General features: G+C 39.3%; 1 protein-coding gene across 7 annotated transcripts in view; it reads left to right on the top strand.

Moving 5' to 3' along the window:
- Positions 1-9,565: 9,565 nt before the first annotated feature.
- The window catches only part of LOC146694149 (muscleblind-like protein 1), a 68,183-nt gene continuing 51,703 nt past the window's right edge, over positions 9,566-26,045 (top strand). For 2 of the 7 annotated variants that reach the window (XM_085430287.1, XM_085430289.1), the window contains exon 1: positions 15,052-15,228. The gene's annotated coding sequence lies outside the window, so the exon portion shown is untranslated. Of the gene's footprint in view, positions 9,794-15,051; positions 15,229-26,045 lie in introns of those variants that run through there. The other 5 variants (XM_085430290.1, XM_085430292.1, XM_085430288.1 and 2 more) reach the window with 4 other exon arrangements.

Consider the following 26,045-nt stretch of genomic DNA (forward strand, 5'->3'; position numbering starts at 1 on the left):
CACACACACACACACACACACACACACACACACACACACACACACACACACACACACACACCTATCTATCTATCTATCTATCTATCTATCTATCTATCTATCTATCTATCTATATAATGTGCCTGTGCTCCTCTGGTAGCAGGCATACACTACAGTGCATACATGAGAATGTTTAAATATGCATGATGTTCAAAGGGATGATAAAACAGTCTTTCTCAGAGACCCTAAAGGCAACAGTAAATCACTACTGAAAAAGAACATGTGGAAGATCAGCGGATTTCAGTATACAGTACATGTTACACAAAGGAGGCATGCTCTTGATTGTCCATCAGGCTTTCCCCATAGTTATAAACCAGCTGTTAACTAAGAATGCATGCCTTCCGGGTAAGCTGCTCGGATTGAGTAATGTAAAATAAATGCAAAAATAAAAAAATAATAAGTGTTCTAAATCACTAATCACCTCATTTGGTAAATATCATAGCATTACAAATGTGTGCAGTGTGTATCAAGAACTCACAATTATCCATGGCAAAATTATTTCACAACACATTTGTTTGTCCAATAAAACAGAACATCTTTTATACTGCCTGCTGCTGCTGGAGATGATTTTCTTAGGTTTTTCTGATTACAACAGAGCTAACAGTTTAACTCTTACATACAGTTTAAGTCAAATTTGGCCTGTTTTGACAATAAAATCTTATTCTTTTAGCCTCAAATTAGATGAATTATCCTGAAGTTACCCAAAACACAGAAATAAATGAAAATTTTGAAACAAATTGGACATAGTTGTACAGTTGCTACTAATTTTTATAAACCAAGACTGTTCTGGGTCAAATTGAACCCATATCTGTTCAGATTCATTTTAGATCCACCTGTGTAAGTCAGTTCAAGGACAATGGTGATTTTTGAGAAGCTTGAATCAGTGCCATTTCAATGAGTGTGGAAAACACAAATGCAACACAGCTTTCCTACCAATTACCTTATAATTTTTATGCTTTGTATTCTAAATATTAATTAATGTTGAATTAGTATTAATAATTATAGTTGGTAGTTATGACTTTTTTTATGGTGAGATTCTATGACGAGTGTTTCACTGCTGTAATGTTTACACAAGATTTTATAATAAATCCCATCAGCTCCAGTATGTTCCTGCCATTTTCACTTTTTGTAGAATATACTTAAACTCATTGTGCCTGTTGGGTTTTTATCTCATATTAAATAGGTGGTATTGCAAACAGAATCCCAAATCCCCCCCCACCCCACCCCCTCTGAAACGAGCAGAATAAATCATCTATTTATTAGCACAGGCTATTTATGCATTCAAACTACTATCTGCAAATTCACTTGGAATTCTTGGAAATTTGGCCACATTTCAAAGTATGAAATAAATGAAGCAATAAAAACTCACATGTTTTGAAAAGCTTCTAGAATTGGGGTTTCAAATTCAAGCCCATTAGTAGAGAAAGTCAGTGTTCGTTCACGCATTACTAATCAGATAAAATCTGCACATAAACAAAGTTTTTTGTATCATTGTAACATACTATAATAGCCAGTTAGTTGAAAAAGGTATGTGCATCTCTTAGACCAAAGCATTTCTTTTCTTTCTCAACTATTTCTAAACTGTCATGAAACCAAAGCTTTGTTTTTCCTCTGTTATCCTTCACCCGTCTGTCTCTGTGTCTTAGCATCTGTTCTCTTTCTTCAGCATTCTATTCAGTATTCATTATGTCTCCCTGTCCTTCCCTTGCCATCTCACACATTTACACATCTTTCTGCTACTTGCAATAAGTCTAGAGATTGCCCTTATTAATATTTACCAACACCAAGTTACCAAGGGCAATCTGCTGAGATTTGTTCACTCCCACCATATTTTATGTGCATGCATCCATTCTTCTGTGTGCTTCAGACTGTGCTGTGTATGTATATGTGCTTGCCCGGGTGTGTTTTATTTTTCAGAATTCTAACTCTTCTCTCAGTAGCCTTAGGTATACTTCGATCAAACCCAAGAGTAACCTACGTTATCTGAGACATCAAGGCCTCCTTCGCATACAGCGCCTTTCCTACTGTACCCCATACACAAAGCTTTTTAAGAGCCCCATTTCATTATTTATTTTGAGGTTAGCTTGAGTCTAAATTTGATGCAGAGCATTTTCTAACAGCATTGTTAGGTAACTGATAATTCTGTGTCTCCACATTTTTTTCCGAGTTAAGCAGCAACAAGCAAGGTTGCAACAAGATTACATTATTTTGTTTGAGTAGCACTCCAACCAGGTGAGCAGATCTGACTGAATAACTGGAACAAGCAGGGTTATTTGTCTACTCAATGCTTATGTTTCTGATTGCATAGTTAACCCATTATTTATCTTTGTTGTCCTTTAGTTACAGTGTGGTTGATGGTCCTTGTGGTCAACATACTCACAATAGTGAAATGAACTACCCACTAAAAGTTTTAAAAACCTTCACACAAAATGCGTGCAACTCTTGGGGGGAAAGAATCTAGGCATTAGTATTGTGACACTGAACACTGTCAGTTCTGGAAGAATGCACTTCCAGTTATTTGTAATATATACATTGAGTGGGCATCACGTGTGTTAGTTAAGTTTTCTACAAACAAAACAACCAACTCCCTTACCCCTCCAAAAAAACTGGAAAACTTGCTGTCCTGATGAATTCCTATGTGAAAGTGGCTCATGGTTTACTGACAAAAGGGCCCACGTTAATGTTTTCAGTAGGTACGATTCATATAAACATTTGCTATGCACTTTTCCATTTCTTTTTCATACAGGGATATATAGTGCGCTTATGTATTTTCAGCAACTTCTCATATTTTGAATAATTTATACCCACACTAAACTAAAGTACCATTTGTCAAATAAAAACAAAAAGTAATGAAAATATCAGCTCTGAAAAAAAAATTGCTTTTGTGAAAATGTGTTGCTAATTTTGAAAGAATTACTGGTAATTTGAAGTTTGACTCTTGCCAAACTCTTGAGAGTTGCTGCTTTTTTCTTCTTGACATTTCACTGGTGTAAGCAGAACTTACTCAGGTTCAACAACCTTTAATTTAAGGGTGATGACAACATTCTGGTATTCTCTTTGAGTTTCTGGCAGGAAAAAGACTGATTAGCAGTCGGTATTTGTGCATTTGTGTCTCTTTTAAACAGTTTTAAAACAGTTTTGTTGTAGACTTCACAAAACATAATTGTATTTATTTGGTTTTGATTTGTGATTGTTCTACAATAGCCTCCTTCATATTGTTTGGATGATACAGCAGTGGCACTGTTGATAATCTGCATGTAAATGAATTTTAAAAAGAATTCATCCCAGTGATGCTTGTTCATTCTGTTTGGTGTGAGTTTGTCTCAGCGGGAAGAGTCTGATTATTACAGAGGCAGACATCGAACCCCTCGCCCATCCCCGCTCCATTTCTCTGAGAGAGACGAGGGAAGATGTGTTTAAAAATAAATGGGTAAATATTATTTTGCTGTCAGATATATTGTTTAAAAAGCCTGCTCAGACTGTCATCAGCAACTGGAACTCAAGTCTTGACTAGACGTTCTGCTGTTTACAGATTAATCTAAGCGCTCACTATTTAATCACAGGTTCAGTGTTATTTAGATGTATGATATAAAATATTTTTGTTCTGCTTCTACGGGTGTAATCACAAAAAGGGGTCTTTTCATTTTGCAAGCAATATAATAAAGCACCCTGATGACTAAATCAAATGGCAACTGTCCAGCACAGCCTCTACATCCCCTGATAGCAGGGAAAGAATTAAAATATAAATGTCCTGGAGTTTGTCAGAATAAACTATGGTTTTAGTGGAGGCTTCCTAAATAAATTTGCATGTAATGTTTTTGTTCCTTCTCGCTACCTTGGTGTATTTGGATCCATGATGAACGGTGTCAAAATTTCTCATTTTTTAAACTTTGATCAACCTTTGCAAGATCATCCATTTAAGTGTAATATTGCTGAGAATAAAGATAGAAAATATATGTGCATAAGAATTCCCCCCATCATCCTGAATGACATAAATACATAAAAAGATGTGCTTGAAATAACATCTATGCAGATACCGCTCAAACACTGTCTATAAAGGTCTTCATATAGAAAGAGGTGAGAGAAATATTAGCATAATACTCCTGGAACTGCCTCAGTGAAAGTTTGTGACATATCATAGAGAGCCACAAAATGAGTCCATCACATCAGTGATGAGTCCATTCATCATTACCAGATTCCCAGATGGGGTGCCTCGATGGTGTTACCGTAATTACCTCAGACCATTATTATCCCAAACTCCTATAATGACTTCCCTTCTGCTATGACCATGACGTCAAACTTTTTTTTTTTATCATATGATGTCCACAGTCCTGTAATTGCGGTTCCTGAGTGTTTATATTTATTGTCAACCCCAGCGTAATGGGCTGAGAGTGACAGCACCTATAGGATTCAACTATAAACTTAAAATAATAGATGAAATCCAAACAACCTCTCAGGTTGTGGTTTTTGATTAATTAGTTAGTTGACTGATTTAATTTTTTGCACACTTGAAGATCGTGTCAGTTGAAACTCTTCTTGAGGTGATGGTCTGGTTCACTTTTTTTATTCAACTTGAGTGCTCAAAGCGCTTTTGGCTACAAGTCTCATTAACCCAGTCACGCACACATTCAGCACTTTTATCTGCACCTAAGCATACACTCACAGTCTGATGGATGAACAGGGGGCAACTCTGGTTTCGCTATTTTGCCCAAGAATATTTCGACATGTGGACTGGAGGAGTCGGTGACGGATCCACCAATTTTCTAATTGGTAGATGACCTACTCCACAGGTAATCACAGCTAGCTGGGGCCAAGGTGACACACTGATGTGTCATATCATTGATATGAAATGACATATCAGAGCATCATTGAATAGAATAAAGGTGTGACATAACACAAACATAAGAACAAAAAATGCCCTCAGTAACTGGAACTTAAAAGGGATTTTTTTGACCCTAGGTCTCATTTTTTTGTTCCCTGGAGCTTTTTAAAATATATTTGTTTATTGTAATACTAACTACAACTCTTTCCGCATTTATTATGAGAGGTAAGTTTCTGCTCTGTGAGCAGCCTTTTGCTTTCAAATTGTTTGCACAGTACAGATATATAACCAGACTTGTTTATTTTGTCTGGTAGCAGACTGGCACTCAACTATGCAAGCTAACGTTACCTTCTAACTTCCATGAGCAAAACCTTTTTGTCAGGGCTCTGTGTGCAGGCGGATGGAGAGGAGGATCCAAATGCGAGACTCGGACACGTAATACAACTCAAAACCTCAGCTTTATTGCTGGCATGAAGACAAAACATGAAGTGAACACTGACTACTGAGCCCAGAAACACACAGGCATAATCTGATGGTATGACACGACAATGAGCACAGGAAAACACAGGGCTAATATACACAGGGTGGTAATCAGGGAATGAGCAACAGGAGGGAGACACAGCTGGGAGAAATTGGACTAACGAGACAGGGGAGCAGTAGAACTGAACACACTCACATGAGACACAGACCTTCACAATAAAACAGGAAACAAGAAACCACTAAACAAAGACGCAGACAGAATATAACACATGCAACTCAAACAATACATGAAACAACAAATCCTTAAACACGGATAAACAGAAACATGGAACTCTAATAATAATCATCATCATAGTATCAGAGAAACAAAACAATCATTCAAAAATAAACCAAAACATAAAAACTCAAAATGCTGGGTCGAACCTGACCCAGAACCCTGACACTTTTTCTATCCAGCAGATAATGCCACATATTTAATTTGGAAGATTTTTATATTAGATGCCCATCCTGATACAAGCCCAAATGGACTTCACAAGTTAGGCAAATTTGCAATCCAAATTGTGCAAAGTTAACACACTGGTGATAACTTAATGTTAACACCAGTTTTGTTTAGTTTTTTGCATTAGCTGGATGATTCTAAATTGTTGTCCGCAGGGTAACCAGTAATCTCCAAGGAAATATAAAATGTCGAAATGAAAAATGTAGCTAACGAGGAAATGTCAAAAACTGCAGATCCTCCAGTGGCCTCCATTAGATCAGAAATCTCCACAGACTTCCACGTTAAACTGCCCAACTTTACAGTATTAAATAATATTTAATTATTATTATAGATACTTAATTACTCATCCATCTCTAAACTGAATTTAGGGATTTCATCAATTTGATTGACAGATGTCCCAACCCAGGCAGCTGAAGCCAGTTAGTTCCTGGCTAGGGCTGCTCAGCTAGCCAATCACTGACCTGGCCCTACCTACCATGTTTAATGGAATCGTGTGACAGTGGTGCAACCCATCTAGAAAGTTAGCGCTTCAACGTCCTTCAGTGTGGGTGAGTGACATTTTTTAATAGGCTTTTACTTAGTACTAATTAGCAAATATGTTTGTCTGTGCCATTGGTTTTCTGGAAACACCTTGCTAACCAAGCTCACTGGCGTTAGCTAATAACTTTGACATTTTATCCAAAGGAGGTGGCTTCTGGCTTAAAAAGAGTAACTAAAACGAACTTGTAGCCAAACCACCAATGTTAAGCCTTTGGGGGATATCACAGTGGCTACATTCATGATTTATATAAAGTCTGTGGGTGTATTATATTTGTGAATTATCTAAAGCAGTAGGCTACTTGCCACAGAGTCCCACCTCCCCACCCTGCAACAATACTGCACGGAGAAAAATTGCTTGCACAGATCAGGAGCAATTGATGAAGTTGTAGTTCCTGTACACATTAGTCTCTCTAATGTATACAGGAATACTCCCAAAGTATAGTGTAGACAGGTGCACGATGTTTACAGTGCAGATGTGCCATAAAAATCTAAACCAAAGTGGACAAAAATCTAAGAGCTGCAATAATTAAACAGTTTCACCACCTTCATTATGCATAAACCTAATCAATGGCTATTGCGCTTAAGGGGAGCTAAAGTGTTGTTAATGAATCGTTCCAATGAGCAGTGAGTTCTCTGCCTCTCTCTCACTCACTCCTGCTCTCTCTGTGTGTGTAGGGTTAGTGTTAATGTCTCTAATGAATAGATGTGGCAGCCAGAGTCTGTGGACACCTGCTACTACCATTAGTCCCAGAGAGCAGACTAATCATCCTGGCTTTCAAATCTGAGCAGGTGATTCAGTGTCCCTCAATTTCAAGGACCCTTCATTACACAGACCACCTGAGTGTTTAGCAATAATGCTTGTACTGATACGTGCTTCTTCTAGAGGCAAAAATGGAAAACCCATGGAAAAGCCCAGTGTATTTAATTTAGTTTTCTGCCCCTCAGAGAATTGCCTGCAGGAGCAGCTTGCAACTTAGTGGCATGTTCTCTGCATACTTAAAGAAAAAAGTAGAGTGGTGAGTTTGAGTTGGCAGCTCAGAGAAGCATGGTAACCCGTGAGTATATAGTTGTATATAGAATAAGAGCTTTACACTATAATTGTTGATTTAAACTTCTGTAGTGAATATGCAGTGGCAATAAAATGCTGAGAATTTTTCTCTCGTGGATTTAGAGCAAACGTTTTTGCATCCCTTGTGTTTTTTCACTCATTTGTATGTTGTCTCACATCCTTTCTGTTAGTTTTGAGAATTTGGTGCCGTCTGTGAGTTCTTATAGTGAGGCTGGGGTTATTATTCTGTCACTGATCCATTCAAAAGGTATATCAAAAAGTATTCAGGAATGCATAAGAGAAAATGATGATACTAAACAGGCCAATCACAATCATTATGGCCTACATAGAAGTTACATGTAATTACATTTCTACACCACAAATTTAACACCAAAGTATGGATCCTATGTAATGCTGGTAGTAATTTAGGTATCCATTATACTGTCAAATTTAACTGCATACCATTGTACATGTATCCTGTCTTCAGGTTTTGTCATAATTTCCCTACTCCATGTACCGCATAGTTAATAAAGATAAACATTAGTCACATGTGATTAATTACTCCAGGAGTCACTCTCATGGTCGAGCATTGCTAGCTCGGCCTAGGTCACACCAAGTTGTTAAAGCTAAATGACACAGGCACAAAAGGACTTAAATAATGATTTGATCATAAACATTTACATCTCATATATCCTTAGTATACTAACGCTTTTAGTTTATGTTTCCCCCCTTGAGGGTTTCATCTGCATTCATAAGTGTAAAGTTTTGTTGCCAAAATCCAAGAACAGGTCTTATTATCATGCAGCTCAAACAAGGACCTGTAGAGTTAATAAATATAAAGTTTATATCATTAAACTAAAAATCTCTAAATTCAATCAATATAGTTATCTTGGCATGCTTAAATTCACTTTGACCTGTTGCCTCTGACCTCGACTTTACCCTGGATTTCTGCCTTTTGCTGCCAAACTCGCTGATTAAATTATTGTCAAAACAATTTCAGCAATCGATGCTCACTGATCCCAGTTCTTATCTGTTCCCATGGCTACCGAAAAGACAGAGAACATAGTGGGGATGTTTCTGTTCTAAATGTTGTCTACTAAGTTTTTGGAACATGCAAAAATTAATTTGGGGTCAAATGGATTAGACGCAGAGTGGTTTGCTCCAAGACTGAGATATTGAGGGGCAGAGAGTGCGGTGGAAGATGCAAAATAAACGAAAAGCGAAGCTAGACGTTTAAAGACTGAGCGTTGGGGGTTACCAGCGTGATGGTTGCGCTGCAGGACTCAGCTGTGATATGCTGATTTATAGGGCCTGAAGGACAGCCACGACCTTCCACCCACTCTGTCTCCATGGGCAACGGTAGAGAGGAGACCTCGTCTCTTTTTCTTCCTCAGTCTCATTCCCTCTACTTCTCATTCTTTATACTGCTCCTTTGCTCGCCCTCTGTTTCTGCTCATTTTCTGTCTATCAGTCTACAGTTGTTGATAAATCTGTGCACTAAATAACTAACCAACTTCTAGAAAAGTGAATAGTGGAGGGAACCGTTAGTCTTTTTGTATGTCTGTCTGTATGCCTGCATGAACATGTGTAGCCACCCAGTCATTTAACTGGGCTATCCAGCTGTACTTCCCTTGTTTATAATGTGACTGAAATGTGTTATCAAAGGGCAGCAGGCCTCAGTGGACTGGCAGTAGCAATGAAGAAAAGGAAAGAGACCGCAAACAGGAAGCCTGCTTCCAGTAACCATTACATCAACCCGCATGCTCAGAACACAGACACACACACAGCGAGGCAGACACTCATTTCCACAACTCTTTCTTAACGTAAGAAGGCAGAAGCAACAGTTAGTGGTCACATGACCACAAGAGTCTTTCCTCATTTCAGCGTCAGCTGGCTCCAAGCAGATGTGAAATCGAGGCATGTAGGGAGATTTCAGCATGTGAAGTATTTTCTTGTTTGACTCTTTATCAGTATTTTATCAGAATATTCAGTCCGAACTACAACAGCAAAGGGGGTGGGGAGCTGTTGCCATGGCAACCAAAGCCGCGGCAATCGTCATCACGAGGCTTCTTCTGCATTGTGTGTGTGTGTGTTTGCGTGTGTGTGTATGGACACAGCGTGTGTGAGTTCACCCTCCTCTCTTCAGGCAGGAGGCGAGGACATCCCCCTCTAACACTGTGCCAGAGAGGAAGAGAGAGAGCGAGCGAGAGCAGAGAGAGAGCCTGACTGAAACCCCATAATGCACCGCACGCTGCAGGGCTGAAGTCGTGCAGATTCATCAGTTCCTGTTCGAGGGGTTGTCTGTGAGCGCACACGCACTCATACACCCAGACCGAAGCAAGAAAATACACGGACGTCCAGGCAGGTAAGACAGCTTTGCTCTGACCGCACAGATAGCGCCGAGTTTTTCGAGATCGTCTGTTTCTCTGTTCGCCCCTGCCAAGTGAGAAGAGAAGAGTGGCTCTATACAGATGCCAGGGTGTGATTAATATTTGACATGTTATGATCCCGACAACTTCTTTGCCTGTTGCTTGTGACTGCTGCTAAATTCTGTCTCAAAAAAACCTGAAACTTGGATTATTCAAGAGGAAGAGTATATTAAATAGAGCGGAATCAAAATAGTTGATATGCCTGTGATATATTCATGTCAGTTTTTGGTTGTTACTTGGCTTGGTATTTGCATGCTTTTTTCCTTTGATCTAGCAGGTTTGTTTAACTGTAGCCAGTTTCAATACACTGGATGCGATTTTTGTGCGCGCTTCTGTTCAGATAGTGCTGGTTAACATGATGAAACTTTCAGGAAATTACAAATTGTAAAGCACTGTCATTCTGGACAGTTAAATTCATCAGAAACAGCGTAACATGTTCATTTTATACTAAAACATATCTTTTTATTGGACAAAAAATATATTTATCTATAAAAAAGACAACAATTATACAACGTTGTAAAACGTATACGTTTTTAAGGTAGTCTACTATACATGCCCTAAATGACACTGGTGTAAGCTGACAGGTAAAAGGGTAGCTTTTGTATTCATTTTGCGGTTTAACTGTCACAGAGGCTTGTGACCGTATCTCTTGCGCCAGAGACTGAGGCAACCTGAAAAGCGCAATTGCATCAGCTTAGCGCACACACTCTTAAACTTTATTACCTCCAGACTCAACTGGGAAGTCTCCCCTCTGGGACTCAAGTGTAAAATCATGTTTCAACAATGTTAAGTAGAAAGACAAAAAACCCCCAAATCAGTCAGTAAAACTGGTTATTTTGGATTAAATCATAATTTCAGAAAGACCTTTGAATGTGTTTTCTGAAGAAATACAAATTCTGTGTTTAAATGAAATATGGCTGAACGTAGTTTTATTTATAGTGCTCTTTATCACAAAAGAGCCCTCAAAGGAGCTATGACACGAGGAACTATATTTGTGTATCTTGCACCTTTTGGAAACAATTATGTAGGTATGGGATCTGTTTTTGCTCAACATTAACAGGCTATGCAAAGAGATTTTGCAAATAAAATTTAAAAAAAGGAAAAAGAACAGAAAAAAAGAAACTACAATGCAGATCGCACAAAAATGTCTTGTGAATATTCAGCTTGTCTCCATTTAGCACTGGCCAAAAACCAGTCTCTTTGCTGTGCCACTGCAAAAAATCCACCTGTCACATTCAAAATGGAGTTGATTCTCTTTTTCATAATGGTTGCTTTCATTAATTGTCTCCCTCCATGTTATCTGTTGCTGACTGTATCCTCTTTACCTCTTAATCTTCTCTGTAGCTGTGTTGGTGCTTAAAGATGTACTTGATTATTTCCAGGTTTGTTCATGTATGTATCTGCGTAGCTGCTTCGTTAAAAGTTTGCGGGGGGCTTGAAGAATAGTGGTTTCAGATCGTGAGAGTAAATCCAAAATTTCTCTGAATGACAGTGGTTATACCAGAACTATTTCAGTGGTGAGTTTAAGAGGTTTTAAAACAAATGATATTCAAATATTCTACTACTGGTCTGTTATAAAGCTCTGTGTTGAAAGATTCCCTCATTTTCAGTACAGTCACACTAGCAGGGCCCCGAAATATGTTGGTACCTGTACACAGAGCTGTTCGGATTGAGGATGAACTTCTGGAAGGTTAAGTATTTGCGATTGGACCTGGAATGGTTAACAACAGACTTGCTATGTCAGGTTGTCCCTGTATGATTTTCGCTTCTGCAAAATCTTTAAGGTTTAAGGCTTTTGGTCTGGGCCCAACCCTGGCTTTGCTCAGCAGCATGGCTCAAAAGTGATATATGGGTCCAGATCTGCTCGTTCAACTACAATTGATGCTGTCTCTGGTGTTCTGCTTAAGATTTTCCCTCATTCCTGCCTTTATTGACCTGGAACACAAGTTCCACATGTTCACGAGTCCATGACCTCATTTTGATATGATCAGCATGAGAGAGGATTGAACGTGTAACGGCTTATGTTCGAAAGCAGTGACTCAAAAGTCTTTTGTCGTTCTCTCTTCCATACACAGACATCAGCAGAGTGGTGAGCAGGAACCTTAGTGTGCAATAAATTATCTGCAATTGCAGCAATTATCTGCAAGTCCAAGACCTTTCACTCTGCCTTGTTTTTTCATCACTGTATTTATCCCTTTTGACTAGAAGGCTGCTTGTGCAAAGTCCTTTTACTCAAACAATTCTAAAAGAACGGCGTTTTACTTGATTATTTCCATTTCATACTACTTACACTTTGTCTCAGATGGAACATATGCAGTTGAGATTCATACCTTGGAGCTGGTAATCAGAGTACATCAGCTCCTTACAAATAGGGTTCAGTCAGACATCTTGCATTTTAAAGAACAAATAAAATAGCTGCACTGTAACACTCGCACAGCCGTTGATTTTCTGAAGTAAGAAATGCAGTTTTACATTTGAAGTTTGAGTAGCTTTTTATAAGACTAATCAATAGTTTTCTGTTAGCAAAGAGACAAGCTGCAAAAATAGTGTAAAACATGTCACCCCTAATGACATATCCACAAAACATTATCACCTCAACCTGCAGTTACAGACTTAGCTCTGCCTTCCACTGAAGCTTGTGTTACTGCTTGGGTTGACACTGAACACACTGCACTGGGAAGCTGTTTCAAGAGCTATTGCTACACTACCCAGCCAACAGCAAGGGGCAGTGAGATCCTAGTTGAAGACTAATGAACACAGAATATTTTGCTGTTAAGGAGACAAATATTTTTTGAGCATGTGGGAGTAGACAAAGTATACATATTAAGTTATTTTATGTGTCTCTAATTTACCGAGATGAATATTAACCATCCATTCATTCATCCGTCCATCCATCCATCCATCCATCTAGGTACACCGTAGACAGGTCGCTAATCTCATGCAGGGCTAATATATAGAGACAAACAAACATCCATACCCACGGTTACTTCAGAAACACATTAACACACAAGTGCACACATGCACTTAACCTAACCCCATAGATGTGTTTAAACTGTGGGAGGAGATCTCACGCAGACATGGGGAGAACACAGAAAGGCCCCAGCCTGGATTTGAACTCATGAACCTTCTTGCTGTGAAGCAGCAATTCTAACTACAATACTCTTCTTCCATTTGAAAGGATCATTTTAACATTGTAATATTTGCCATGTTGCCTGCAGAAGTGTTGATGAGTGTTCTGAATGAGGTAGATGAGTAGTTACACTATGTACACTTGCGTAATTTTGACAGGATAGTTTCAAATCAAATATGGCAAGTTGTGCACTTATTTGAAGTAACACCGCTGCATTTGAATGTGTCACATTAACTGTTGCATTTATTGGACATTTACAACTCGCCGAGCCTCTGAAACACATCAAGTACTAAATTCTTCTGTGATGAAAATGACTGTTTTATGCACATTAACACCAAACGCAGCCACAACATCAGCGGCTGTTAATATTAGCTGACTAGCAGTGATGTAATTGCTGATCAGGGTTGGTTGTCCTTCCCATGCTGCTTCATAATTAAGGGCAAGAAGTGCGCATCATTCCAAACTGAACTTCCTCACTGTTATCATAAGTACACTATTCCAGCATGCATAGTCCGACTACAGATGATGCTTTTTCCAGTGCAAAAATGGGTTTTAGAGTTCACCTGATTTATAAAAGATCACAGTGCAACATGTACACATTTGGAGACACAGTTGAGCATAGTCCTCTAAGCCAACTACAGGACCTTTTTTGGGCACAGAACAATGACTTGCCATCTCTAAAATCTGAATTCCATATTGCTGGTGTCTGTATTGTGTTGCTTTGACTCTATGAACGAACCGATAAATATTTATAGAAGCTGGAGCTAAACACTTAGAGCAGTGCAGAGATCCATCATAGGTGCCTTTGAAGGCGGGCTTTAGCTTGCTGTTCAGTCAACACCTTTCACTTACTGTCTTACACGCACACACCAACACACATGCACAAATAAATAATATACAGGATGAAATACTGCTGCTATAAGTCAGTGATGTGGCTCTGAGTCACTCGGTAACACCCACCTCACACGCACACACACATGCATGAACGCACACACACGCACCTCTGCAATAACAAAGCCAGATATTCACACATGCTCACACACATACACACATGCACCTGACGTAGTGTTTGATGGAGTTAGAAGCCATGGCAACAGAGCTGTGACTCTTGCTGTCCTGTGAGTGGACTGAAGCTGTGGAGGAGGGAGGAAAAAGCTAACAGCCAACACGGCTTCTCAAGTGCAGCTATTATTATTCCCATTCTCTTATTCCTTGCTTTTTCCTCTTCTTGCCTTTCACAGCAGCTATCTTTATGGTGCTTTTGTTTTTCTTCAAGACCGTTAGAAAGACTATGAGGTTCAAAAAAGAAAAAAAAGAGAAAAACTCAACCGAGAGAGGCAGAAGAGAGGTCAGGAACTATGTATTTTTGAAGCCATCGATTGCAAAACCTGACACATCATCAGAGGGAATTGCGCTGATTCTCCCTGCTGCAACCAGACAGCATTCCGGATAGCATCTTATTTGTTGACATATTATTTTTATCTCACCCTTCTCACTTGCTGCCTCTCCCTCTTTCAGACTATAACTCTTCCTGTCTTTTTTTTCAAGTCTCTGTGTATTCCTCCTTTGCAGTTCTCTCTCTTTTCCTGAGAGCAGGGTGGTGGTGGAGGAGGGGGCGTGCAGGTGGACAGGTCTCGCAAACATCATCTGTATAAGATTAACTGACTGCAGATACAGATGGTGGAGAGACAGAGAGGGAGGTGTCGGAACAGTGCAGGTGAATTGCATTTCGGTCTCCGGTAGCACTTTCACGGTCTGATTGTCAGCATTTGTTAACATACACACGTGCACACGGATGCGTGCACTCTCCCTCGCGCTGCCAAATCGTAGGAACGTGGCTGTTGACAGCAGAAGTTTGTCTGTTCCCCTGCGTTGCCCTCCCTCTCTCCTTCCCTCCCTCCATTGCATACGATCCAAGCACGGGCTGTGAAAGGTGAACTTGCAGCCTGCTGTGGATAAATTATGTGTGACATGTTTAGCTGTGCTGCCTTATATGGAGACTGGTGTATCTGAATACTGTAAGGCTCTGCCAAGAAGGAAGGAGGGAGAGAGGGAAAGAAGAAAAGGAGGAGGAGGAGGAGGAAGGAAAAGAGGCAAGGGAGAGAGAAAGCGAAGGAAAAAGGAAGGAGGAGGGGGCGGTGGCAGAGGGAGTGAAAGAGAGGAGTGCCGCGAAGCAAGCATGAGGTTTTCGCTTTCCATTCTCCCCTCAGCAGCAGTCAGATGAGTCCATGCAGAGATACAGTAAGTCTTGCTGTTTACTCAGTTTATATGTGTGTGTGTGTCTGTGTGAGTGTGTGTGTTTGTGTGGGTTGCGTGCTACTCTGCGTTAACAAGACCGAGTTGTCCATTCTTACTTTTTCTCCTTTGTTCTGCCGTGACTCGCTTTTGAAAATTTTTATTCGCCATCTGGACGTTGAGTGTGTTGATGTGTTGATGGGTGTTTGAGTGAGTTTTATGAGTGTTTCTAATTATGTGTGTACATGTGCAGATTGACACTGCGCCTCACTGCTAATGTGTGGTAGTTTTGATTTGCGAGAGCATAAATGTGGAAAAGAGCTGAGCAGACAAAAAAGAATGGGTAAGGTTGGTGTTTAATGTTTCGCAGAGTAGTTAGCACACACTCACACACAAAGACACACACACTCACACTGACACACATTCCCTTTTCGTTTACACTGTGTCTGTCTTATTTTTGGACTGCAATAAAGTCCCTGTTGTGTGAAAACTGCTGGTAACACTAATGCTAAATATGCTCTCACCCTGATGGATACCTGAATGAGAAACATAAATACACGCGCACACGCACACCAACTCAATCTCTGACTCGAGAACAGTCCTGCACTTCTGTACAAAAGCAAGGCTACTGGTGTTTACAGTGCAGCTGCCCTCAGGAAATTACCTGAACGTTACTCAGACTGACACACAAACGCACGTGCAAAAAAGAAAAAAAAAAATCTGTTGAATATTGTGTGTAATGTAAAATATTCACAATATCCATTAAGAAAAGTACATTAAATGCTGTTATCTTTGCACCAGGATTGGTTAGGAAACGAGGAGCAATCATGTGATGAAATTATGATTATTACATGTGCATAATTTCTGTTAAAAAATGTGATTCCCAGTTTATCTTCATGCACATCTCATTTGCCACTCATCTACATACATTTTCCACACTGCACAAAAAGGGGTTGTGGTGCATGATGTCTCTTCGATGACAGAATGGAGGGTTTCATTTTAAGCTTCATGAGTGCCTCGCACCTAAAATTCTCTGTGAAATCTTTTGAACTTTCTGATTTTTTTTTTTAAACACCAACCCACTTATCAAAAAGAAGGTAAAATATTAATTTATCAAAGGCACAGCTTATAGCTGCTCACATTTAGAACTATACCTTCACTTTCCAGAGCAATAAAAACACAATAAAAGCATTGCGGTGGTTTACCGGTAAAAGACTTATTTTGATGCTGCGAGGTGATTTTCCCTTAATGGTATCTTGCTCCGGTGTCATGGCAATTGATAGTGACTCACAAAATTGAAAATACAGGTTTAAAATTTAGAAGAAGAAAAAATGCAATGATGCCTGAATGTTGATTGTTTGTGGGCGGCACACCTACCGCTATGTATAGTGGTAGAAGTAAAACGAGTACCATATTTGAGCTCACATGCACATTTTTGTTATTTACCAAACTCACACTCCTTGCTGCTTGTTATCAATCATTATCTCCACACCTGCCACTCTCTTTCACAGTTCTACTTTCTCATATTGCACATCTCTGTCTCTGTCTCTCCCTGCAGCTTTCAGTTTTATTCTGTCTGCCTGCTTTTTTTGTGGCTCTCGCTTTGCTTCTCTTTCAGTGTCTGAGTCGGTTGAAAGAACTTCTCTGCAGATCTACAAGGTCATTAGGGTATAGAACAGCGGCGTGTGGAGGCACTCAGATACATACTGAATTTCACAGCACGCATAACTCTGACTGATCAACTAGGAGTGTGTAAGACAAGAAGATGCTCTAATAGGGAGAGTGAGAGAATGCTTGATTACCTGCGTTTGTGAATTTCTTTGCAATTTAAAAAAAAAAAATGTAGAAAAGGTCTGTCCTCATTTCTCATCCTCCCCCACCTTCTAGTTTCATCCACCACCTCTTCTGTCCTTTCGAAGTGATGTCATCTCCCTGCTGTCTTCAGCAGCCACGGGGCAGTCTGTTGAATGCAGATGAGCAGTGTGTTTGTTTGAAAAAGCTAAAGTGTATGTGCATAACAACATGAACTCACCCTTACTCTGATTTGCATTATTCAGTTACCAGAAAATAAGAAAATAGTGTGGATGCTTTGATCAAGGTGAAAGCAAAAGAACGTGAGCGGACACGACTTTGAATTCCAAGCCTCAGAAATTCGACACAGAGCGTGTAAGTGGCAGATAGACAGCCACTCAGACAAATGGTTGGGGAAGTCCTACGAGGCCATTTGGCGAGTGGCAAAGTCACAGTGAGTCAGTCAATGGTGTATGATTGCTGTTTTCCCTGCAGTCTGCAAAGCTGTCACCGGACTAATGCACACTAGTGGAAGATGTAATCTATAGTAAATACAGTTGGCTCCATAGAGCAGCCCTCTGTGGTTTCTACAGATTAAGGTGTCAAACAGAATCACTGGTCAGAGACAGCTGAAGAGTACAGATTATCCCCATGTTTGGCCGATTTGCTGATCTGGTAAATGGTAAATGGCCTGTATTTATATAGCGCTTTACTAGATCTTTATATAGATCTGATGACAAGCCATGGATCCTGCATTTCGCATGTGGGTGTGGTGGTGATATTTTCTTCTGAGAGGGGCACTTCTTTGGTATTTCCTCATTTGATCAAAAATGCCAGACTCTTGGATGTGGAAAAAAGTCCCAGAAGGTCAAATCATTAGCATTAATAATCTTCATCTACTGAACTTTACGTTATGTTATTAAGCTTTTTCAGACCTCCATTCCTAATCGGGGATCATCTCACAGTTACTAATCTTTTTTTTTTTTTTTTTTTCTGTAAAGGAATTCCACAGCCAAGTAGCTCATAAATAATTCTCATTTTGCTCTACCTTTTCTACCTTTTGCTTATTTTCCTCACTCCTCTCATTATTTGCAAAATATCTGTTCTGTTTCTCAGGCCATGCCACCTTTCCCTTCCCTGTCTTTCCATCTGTCTGTCACTTTAACTGTGCTGCTTTTCTTTATTATAACTTTTGCATTCACTTGTCTGCCTGTATTGTCTTTCGAGGCTGACATGTCTCAAAGCGAAACAGACATTGTTAAACTGAACAGTCATGTCAGTGACATCAATTGTGTTTGTGCATTTGCTGAAAATAGCCCTGTGCTTGAAATGACACATGCTGAGATGCCAAGTGAATTTACAATTTAGGTGTTTTTTCCTTTTTCATGAGCATCTGTCTTCCACCTTTCCAGCCATTAAATCTATATCCCCTGGACATCTTCTTCTATCACTCACTGTCTCTATCAGTCTTTCGGTCTGTGACTCTTCCTCTCATTCTCAGCGTTTTCCAATCTTTCAAAATCTACCCTCCCACCCACACTTTTTTGCACACATATACTCACACACGCACCACCTCCATTGCTATTCCTGAGAGGAGCAGACTGGTCTGGCAGTGGGTTGGTTTATGTCCATGAACTCAGTGACACCCTTGCTGCCGCTGCATTACACCAGGCTGGCATCACCACAGCAAAGTAGCCGTACTGCAGTAAAGGAGGAAGACAATGTGTACATCCACACAATGTATGTGTACATGGGGACTGCATGTAATCCCCTCTCCCTGTGTAGCATATCAAACCACATATCTTAACCATGAAATCTATATGATCTCACACATCCCAAGTCATATGAGTGTGCTACAAGTGCCTCACCCCTTCTGTCTATGTGCATGTCAGGCTCTTTAAACACTTGTGCTGATACCACAGTGCAGACGACAGCTTGCACACGTGCCACTTGACTGCCCCTTGTCATCTCCCCTCCCCTCTGTTTGTCTTACAGCTAAAGGAGGGAGTCACAGACTGTGTGGTTAATGTGTGTGTGTGAATTAGAGAGAGTGCACGAGAGATCGTTGATGTGCATATGCATACGTATCACTCATATGGTAGTATCCTGATTATAAATGCACTTGGCGACCTTACGTTTATCACTACAATTGTGTTTCCTCTAGCTGATGCAGGCCTGCTGTCGCAGTGCTAATATGTGTGTGTGTATGAGTGTCGCAAACTCAGCATTAGAATGAGGTATAAGATTACCCTGATGGTACAATCTGTCTAACCGTCATCATAATGGAGTATCATTCCACAATGACTAACACTCAGCTGAAGACTGTCGGATCAAATCTCCAGCTTGCGTTTGTTTGACAGGGTTCATGTGTGAGCCCTATAATTTCAGTTAAACCCCGGCAAGGTATTTGAGTTAACTTGTGCCATGACTAAGATGCCCATCACTGTTCCTCTAGCAGCTTGAGAGGGAGGAAACCAAGCAAAGGCTTTATTTTTCCTGAGGTACTGTAGATTCAAGAGAAAATTGCCTAAAATCAAACTAATGCACAGTTTTCAGTTTTATTTATATAGCACCAAATCAAAACAACAGTAGCCTCAAGACACTTCATATTGTAAGGTAAAGACCCTAAAATAATACAGAGAAAACCCCAACCATTAAACGATCCAAAGCAAGCACTTGGCAAAAGTTGGGAAGAAAAAACTTCCTTTGAGGTTTAAGAAACTTCAAGAACCAGGCGCAGGGAGGGGCAGCGAGGGGAGGGACAGAGGACAGAAGACACAGTGTGGAAGAGAACCAGACATTAATATAGTATTTAATGACTTCATAGAGGAAATATTCTCTAAAACAAATCAAAAAGTTATGTTTATCTGTGGTGATTTTAATATTGACCTGTTGAATCCGAAAAAGCATAAAATGACCGATGAATTCCTAAACACTATGTACAGTTTGAGTTTACATCCTAAAATAACCAGGCCTAGCAGAATTACACCACATTGTGCCACCTTACTTGACAATGTTTTCACTAACAATATGGAAAACAACATTGTGAGCGGAATATTAATTACTGACATCAGTGATCACCTACCAGTTTTTGCAGTTTATGACACTAATTATAAGAAAAATCAGCATGAAGAACAACTGAGATACAGACGTAAGGACAGAAGAAACTATGCATTTAAGAACGATCTATTAAATCAGGACTGGGACAATGTGTACAAAGAAACTGATATTGATATTGCATATGGCATATTTTTAAGAATATTCATGGAGTTGTACGATAAAAACTGTCCAACAATAAAATACAACAGAAAGCACAAATATTCAGATAGACCATGGATCACCAAGGGTTTACAAAACGCATGTAAAAAGAAAAATACACTCTATAGGGAATTCCTAAAACAAAGAACAAAAGATGCTGAAAATAAATATAAAAAATACAAAAATAAGTTGACCAATATTATACGTGTATGTAGAAAGGAGTATTATAGTAAAATATTGAACAACAATAAACATAATATGAAGGGAATATGGGATGTTTTAAACTGTATCATTAAAAATAATTCTGGACAACAAAGTTATCCTCAATACTTTATCGATAATGGCAATATTATGGAAAACACTGCTGATAAGGTCAACAGCTTTAATCATTATTTTGTAAATATTGGACCAAAACTGGCAGAACAAATTCCTGAGTCACTGCCATCAGTAGACTGTAGTGAAAACCTGATTGATAGGAACCCTAACTCAATGTTCCTCACATCAGTGGAGGAAAAAGAAATAATTGACATTGTACACATGTGTAAATATAAAACATCTACTGATTGTAATGATATTGACATGAAAATCGTCAAGAAGGTCATTGAAGGAATTGTAGGACCTCTAACATATATTTGGAACTTATCATTTCAGACGGGAAAAGTGGCATACAAAAGGAAAATAGCTAAAGTTGTGCCGCTGCATAAAACTGGGGATAGACGCCACTTCACAAATTACAGGCCTGTTTCTTTACTACCACAATTCTCCAAAATCCTAGAAAACCTGTTTAATAAACGATTAGACAAATTCTTAGATAAATATAAATTACTCTCTGACAGTCAATATGGATTCAGATCAAAAAGATCAACATCTCTGGCATTAATCGAATCAATTGAGGAGATTACGAATGCTATAGATCAGAAACAGTATGCAGCTGGAGTATTTCTGGATCTCAAGAAAGCATTCGACACAATCAATCATGACATATTAATTAATAAACTGGAACGGTATGGGATTAGGGGGGTTGTACTGCAATGGGTGAAAAATTATTTAAGTGACAGGAAACAATTTGTGAAGCTGGGTGTCCGTTCCTCATCATGCTTGGACATTGCTTGTGGTGTTCCACAAGGCTCTGTACTGGGTCCAAAATTATTTATTATTTATATAAATGATATTTGTAAGGCATCTGATATATTAAAATTAGTATTATTTGCAGATGACACAAATATTTTTTGTTCTGGGGGGAATCTAAAGGAGCTGCTGGATACAATTACTTCAGAAATGTGCAAAATTAAAAAAATGGTTTAACAGGAACAAACTATCGCTAAATCTAAGTAAAACTAAAATAATCTTATTTGGGAATTCCCTTAGAAATGCAGAAGTGCAGATTCATTTAGATGGTGTGGAAATTGAAAGAGTACTTGAGCATAAGTTTCTTGGCGTGATTATAGATGATAAATTAAACTGGAAGTCTCATATAAATCATATACATAACAAAATTTCAAGAAGTGTCTCAATCTTGAGTAAAGTAAAACACATTCTGGACCACAAATCACTCCACATTCTCTATTGTTCCCTGATTGCACCGTATTTGAATTACTGTGCAGAGGTTTGGGGCAATACTTACAAATGTTCGCTATCATCAATCTTTATATTACAAAAAAGGGCCATAAGGATAATCCATAAAACTGGTTACAGAGATCATACAAATCCACTATTCTTAAAAATCAAAAATTCTAAAATTCACAGATCTGGTTCATTTTCTCACAGCACAAATTATATATAAAGCAATAAATAACCTGCTTCCTGACAATATTCTAAAAATGTTTTCTAAAAGGGAACGGGGATACAATTTGAGGGGGGAATTAAATTTAAAACATCCTCGTATCCGTACAACATTAAAAAGTTTTTGCATCTCTGTGTGTGGAGTGAAGCTGTGGAACAGACTAAGTAAAGATATGAAGCAATGTCCAAGCATGGCGCAGTTTAAAAAGCGGTTTAAGGATATGGTTTTTACAGGGTACAGGGAAAAGGTAGAGATTTGATAGGGTGTTCTTGTCTAATATTTTCATGTGTGTGCGGGTGCACGGGTATGTTGGTATGGGTATATGTATATATTTGTAGGTTGTGTATCCTTGAGGTGTTAATGGGGTTATTGAAAATGTGTATATGTGCGTATGTGTATATACGTATGTATGGATAGATAGAAACATATATGTATATATATTAAAAAAAAATACACATGTCATATAATGTAATTGCAAGGAGGTATTTCTGTAGTCTATTGATACTAGATAGTGGAAAAGGGGTGGGATTAAATAAGCTTATGCTTCTTCCTGCTCCTTTTTGAACATGAAAGTTATTTGGAGCTGTGGTTGCTCATTTTCCTTTTGTTTTGCTTTGTTCATTTGTCTCTTAATTCTATTTTGTTGTACTTTTTCAACATGTTCAAAATAAAGATTCAATCAATCAATCAATCAATAATAACTAATGTAATAGTTAATCTAATAGCAAATAATAAAAGTGAAAAAAAAAGTTCAGTGATCATAGGAAGTCCCCAGCAGACTTGGCTTATAGAGTTACCTTATCCAGCCCTAACTCTAAGCTATATCAAAAAGGAAAGTTTTTAAGTGTAATCTTAAAAGTAGAGAGGGTGTTTGTCTCCCAAATCCAAACTTAAGAGGCCTGAAAGCTAAAGGCTCTGCCTCCCATTTAACTTTTAAATATCCTACGAACCACAAGTAAGCCAGCAGTCTGAGAGCGAGGTACTATCAGGTCTTTAAAATAAGATTTGACCTGATTATTCAAGACCTTATATAGAGGCGATGAAGAGAAGCTAATATGGGAAAAATATACTCTCTCTTTCCATTCCCTGTCAGCATTCTCACTGCAGAACTGCAGATCATCTGAAGGCAACAATCCATTTTTTGTTGTCACTGTGACATTTGATGTTTTCATATAGAGGAAATTAGTTTCCTCTCTAATTAGGACTGCATGTAAACCTTCAATATAACTTGTATTCAGAAAACAAAATCCCTCATGCAATATTTCAAAACAGGTCAGAAACGACACCATTAATCAAGTGTGTTAAGTCATAGCACATTAAATTTCAATTTTGCAGCACAGTGTATCTGTTATTTCCATTATTAAAATGTATTTAAATAGTATGCGCCATTCTGGGGGAGGAAATAACCAAACCAACTTTTGAAACTGCTTGAATAGATGTGTGGTTTAAAGACCAGACCAGTGTTGCCTCACTGCAAGAAGGTCCTGAGTTCGGTTCCACCACCTGGCCTTTCTGTGTGGAGTTTGCATGTTCTCCCTTTGTTTGTTTGGGTTCTTTCCGGAAACTATGGCCTCCTCCCACAGTCCACAGACATGCAGTTAGTGGTCATTCCAAATTAGGTGTGAATGTGAGGTGGGAATCTGAGTGCGAGTGGTTGTTAGACTTATGACAAACTGGCAACTTGTCCAGGGTGTACACTGCCTCTTGCCATATGGTAGCTGGGATTGGCTCCCTAAAAAGGATAAGCGGAAGAGAATGTATGGATGCTGAAATGCTGTTGTATTAAATTAAAGAACTCTGTCAACATGTATCATAAGAAGTAAAATGACAGAAATCTGTAAGTTAATAACTTTGTCTAAAACTTTTATATCAAAAAGTTGCAGTTACCAGTCCAAAATCGATGTCCTTCACATCCAATGGTCCTTATTGGAGTCTTTGCCGGGCCGATTCTGGCTCCCGGACCTTATGCTTGACACTCCTGCGGCAAAGCTATATGCATATATACAGGCGTTGTCTCCTGCCGTTGCGCTACCCCTGCTCCTAACCACTGCAGCCTCATTAATGGACAGCCCAGTGGCCGTTCCCGATGTCACAGTGTCATTTGAAAACTCTGTGTCTTTCCCTTATATTGCTATGATATGAGGCTGGACCTGACACCATTAACCACTTTGTCCTTGCTTTAAGCATGGTTTATCTAGTTGCCGTGGCGATGGTGACCTTGCAGCACATTACTGGTGGTACTGCAGCATAAGGTGTTGTGTGAACAAGGAATGAGTATAGAGACAGCGAGAAGGAGAGATAGAGGGGGCTGAGACAGTGGGCGAATAAAACGAGGACAGCTACTATTAAAAGACTAGCCACGTTCACAGAGTTGTTTATGTCACATGATACTGCGAGTGCAACTTAGCAGAAGGCGAGCAGATTTGTTTGAAGAATAAAGACTTGGGGAGAGAAAAATAAGTGAAACACTGAAGCATGCATGTGTAAAGAAACAGAAAAGGAGAACAGGTGGAGATTAGGGTACGAGAAATGAAGAGAGATGAGAAATGTTGAAATGATATCACAGCAGAATGCCAGGCGTGCTTTTTAAAACTCTGCTTTTTGCCCTCCCAGCTTTCCCTTTTGATTCCTCCTCTTGCGTACCTGCCAGTTCACACCTTGATTTTCCTGTCTTACTACCAGACACCGACCTCTGTCTCTTACAGACTTGTACTAATTGCTCCTGTTTGCCTCTTATCAATCCCTTTCCAGCTTCTAGCCTTTTCCTGTCACCACCTTTGGTCTCCTTTACTCTATTTGTCTCTCGCAGCCTCCCCACCCCATACAGGCTCTCCCTGATGTGCCTATCAGTATAAAGGGCAGCTCAGGTCGTTTATAGATGATATCCTGGTCAGCCGGTGATGCGGTGTAATATGAAGTGTCCAGCATCTGCTTTTTGCTGCTGCTGCAGTCAGCGCCCTTTAACCTCTCACATTACTGAATTTCCCCTTCTCTTTTTTCCCAGTCCTCGCCTCTTACGCCACCAACTTCTTCCTTAATACCTGCAGTGTAAACTTACTGAACAATTAAATTGGAGCCAGAAGATAAAAATCCCTGTTTCTAACCTGCTGTATTCCCAAAATCCAGAGAGAAAGAGCATAAAAAACAGATTCTGAACTCTTGGCTGAATTTGTAACACTTAGAGAGTGGCTGAACCATCAACTTATACTGCATGAACACACAAGACTTTTCAAATGCTAGACAGCAACTCCGAAGGCACTTTAATAGATCAGAGTTTATCCTGTGACTCTCTTGGGGAGTTATGTTTTCAAGCATATTATTTTCTCTTAGTTTCCAGCAAGCTTCTGTTTCTCAGTGAACTGTGTTTGGTAGATCATCCGTAGGAAATCAAACATGAAGGAACCTGCTTTCTAGCTTTCTTTTCTTCACCTTTGGTTTTATTTTTTTTCCCCTTTTCTGGAAGTCATTCAAAGTGAATAAATGACTCAGATCTCTGGCCTGCGTTCACAAAAATCTTCCTCATTCTTCCTCTTTTTGTCTGTTCTTTACTCTCAGATGCAGGGCTGCATGTTGCTTTAGTTAACAGCTCAGTTTCATGTGTGTTATGCTCAACAGTCCAAATTAATATTATGGTATGCAACTATATAAAAAATAACACTGACATCATTCTGAGCAACTAATGTATAATTAATTATATCTATGCTACAAATGGCAGTGTTGTTTTTCTGTTTGGCCTGTCTTTCTGTTTTATTGGCTGGCTTGCCATTTTGGCTCAGACATCCTGACCAACTCCTGATTTAAGTCTCATGACATTTTACGTGGACATTCATGGTGCCCAGAGGATGAACCCTGCTGACTTTTTCAGTGGTGCCATCTGCAGTGTGACATTTGCATTTTTATGTGAAATGCCACAACTGCTAGTTGATATTGGTGTGCAGCTCAGAATGACTTACAAAAAATTTGGTGATCTTTTCATTCAATTCTAGCTAAT

The sequence above is a fragment of the Copadichromis virginalis genome, linkage group LG14 (genome assembly GCF_057382275.1).
Source record: "Copadichromis virginalis isolate Kocher_CV1m ecotype Utaka linkage group LG14, C_Virginalis_male_GT1.1, whole genome shotgun sequence".
Taxonomy (NCBI): domain Eukaryota; kingdom Metazoa; phylum Chordata; class Actinopteri; order Cichliformes; family Cichlidae; genus Copadichromis; species Copadichromis virginalis.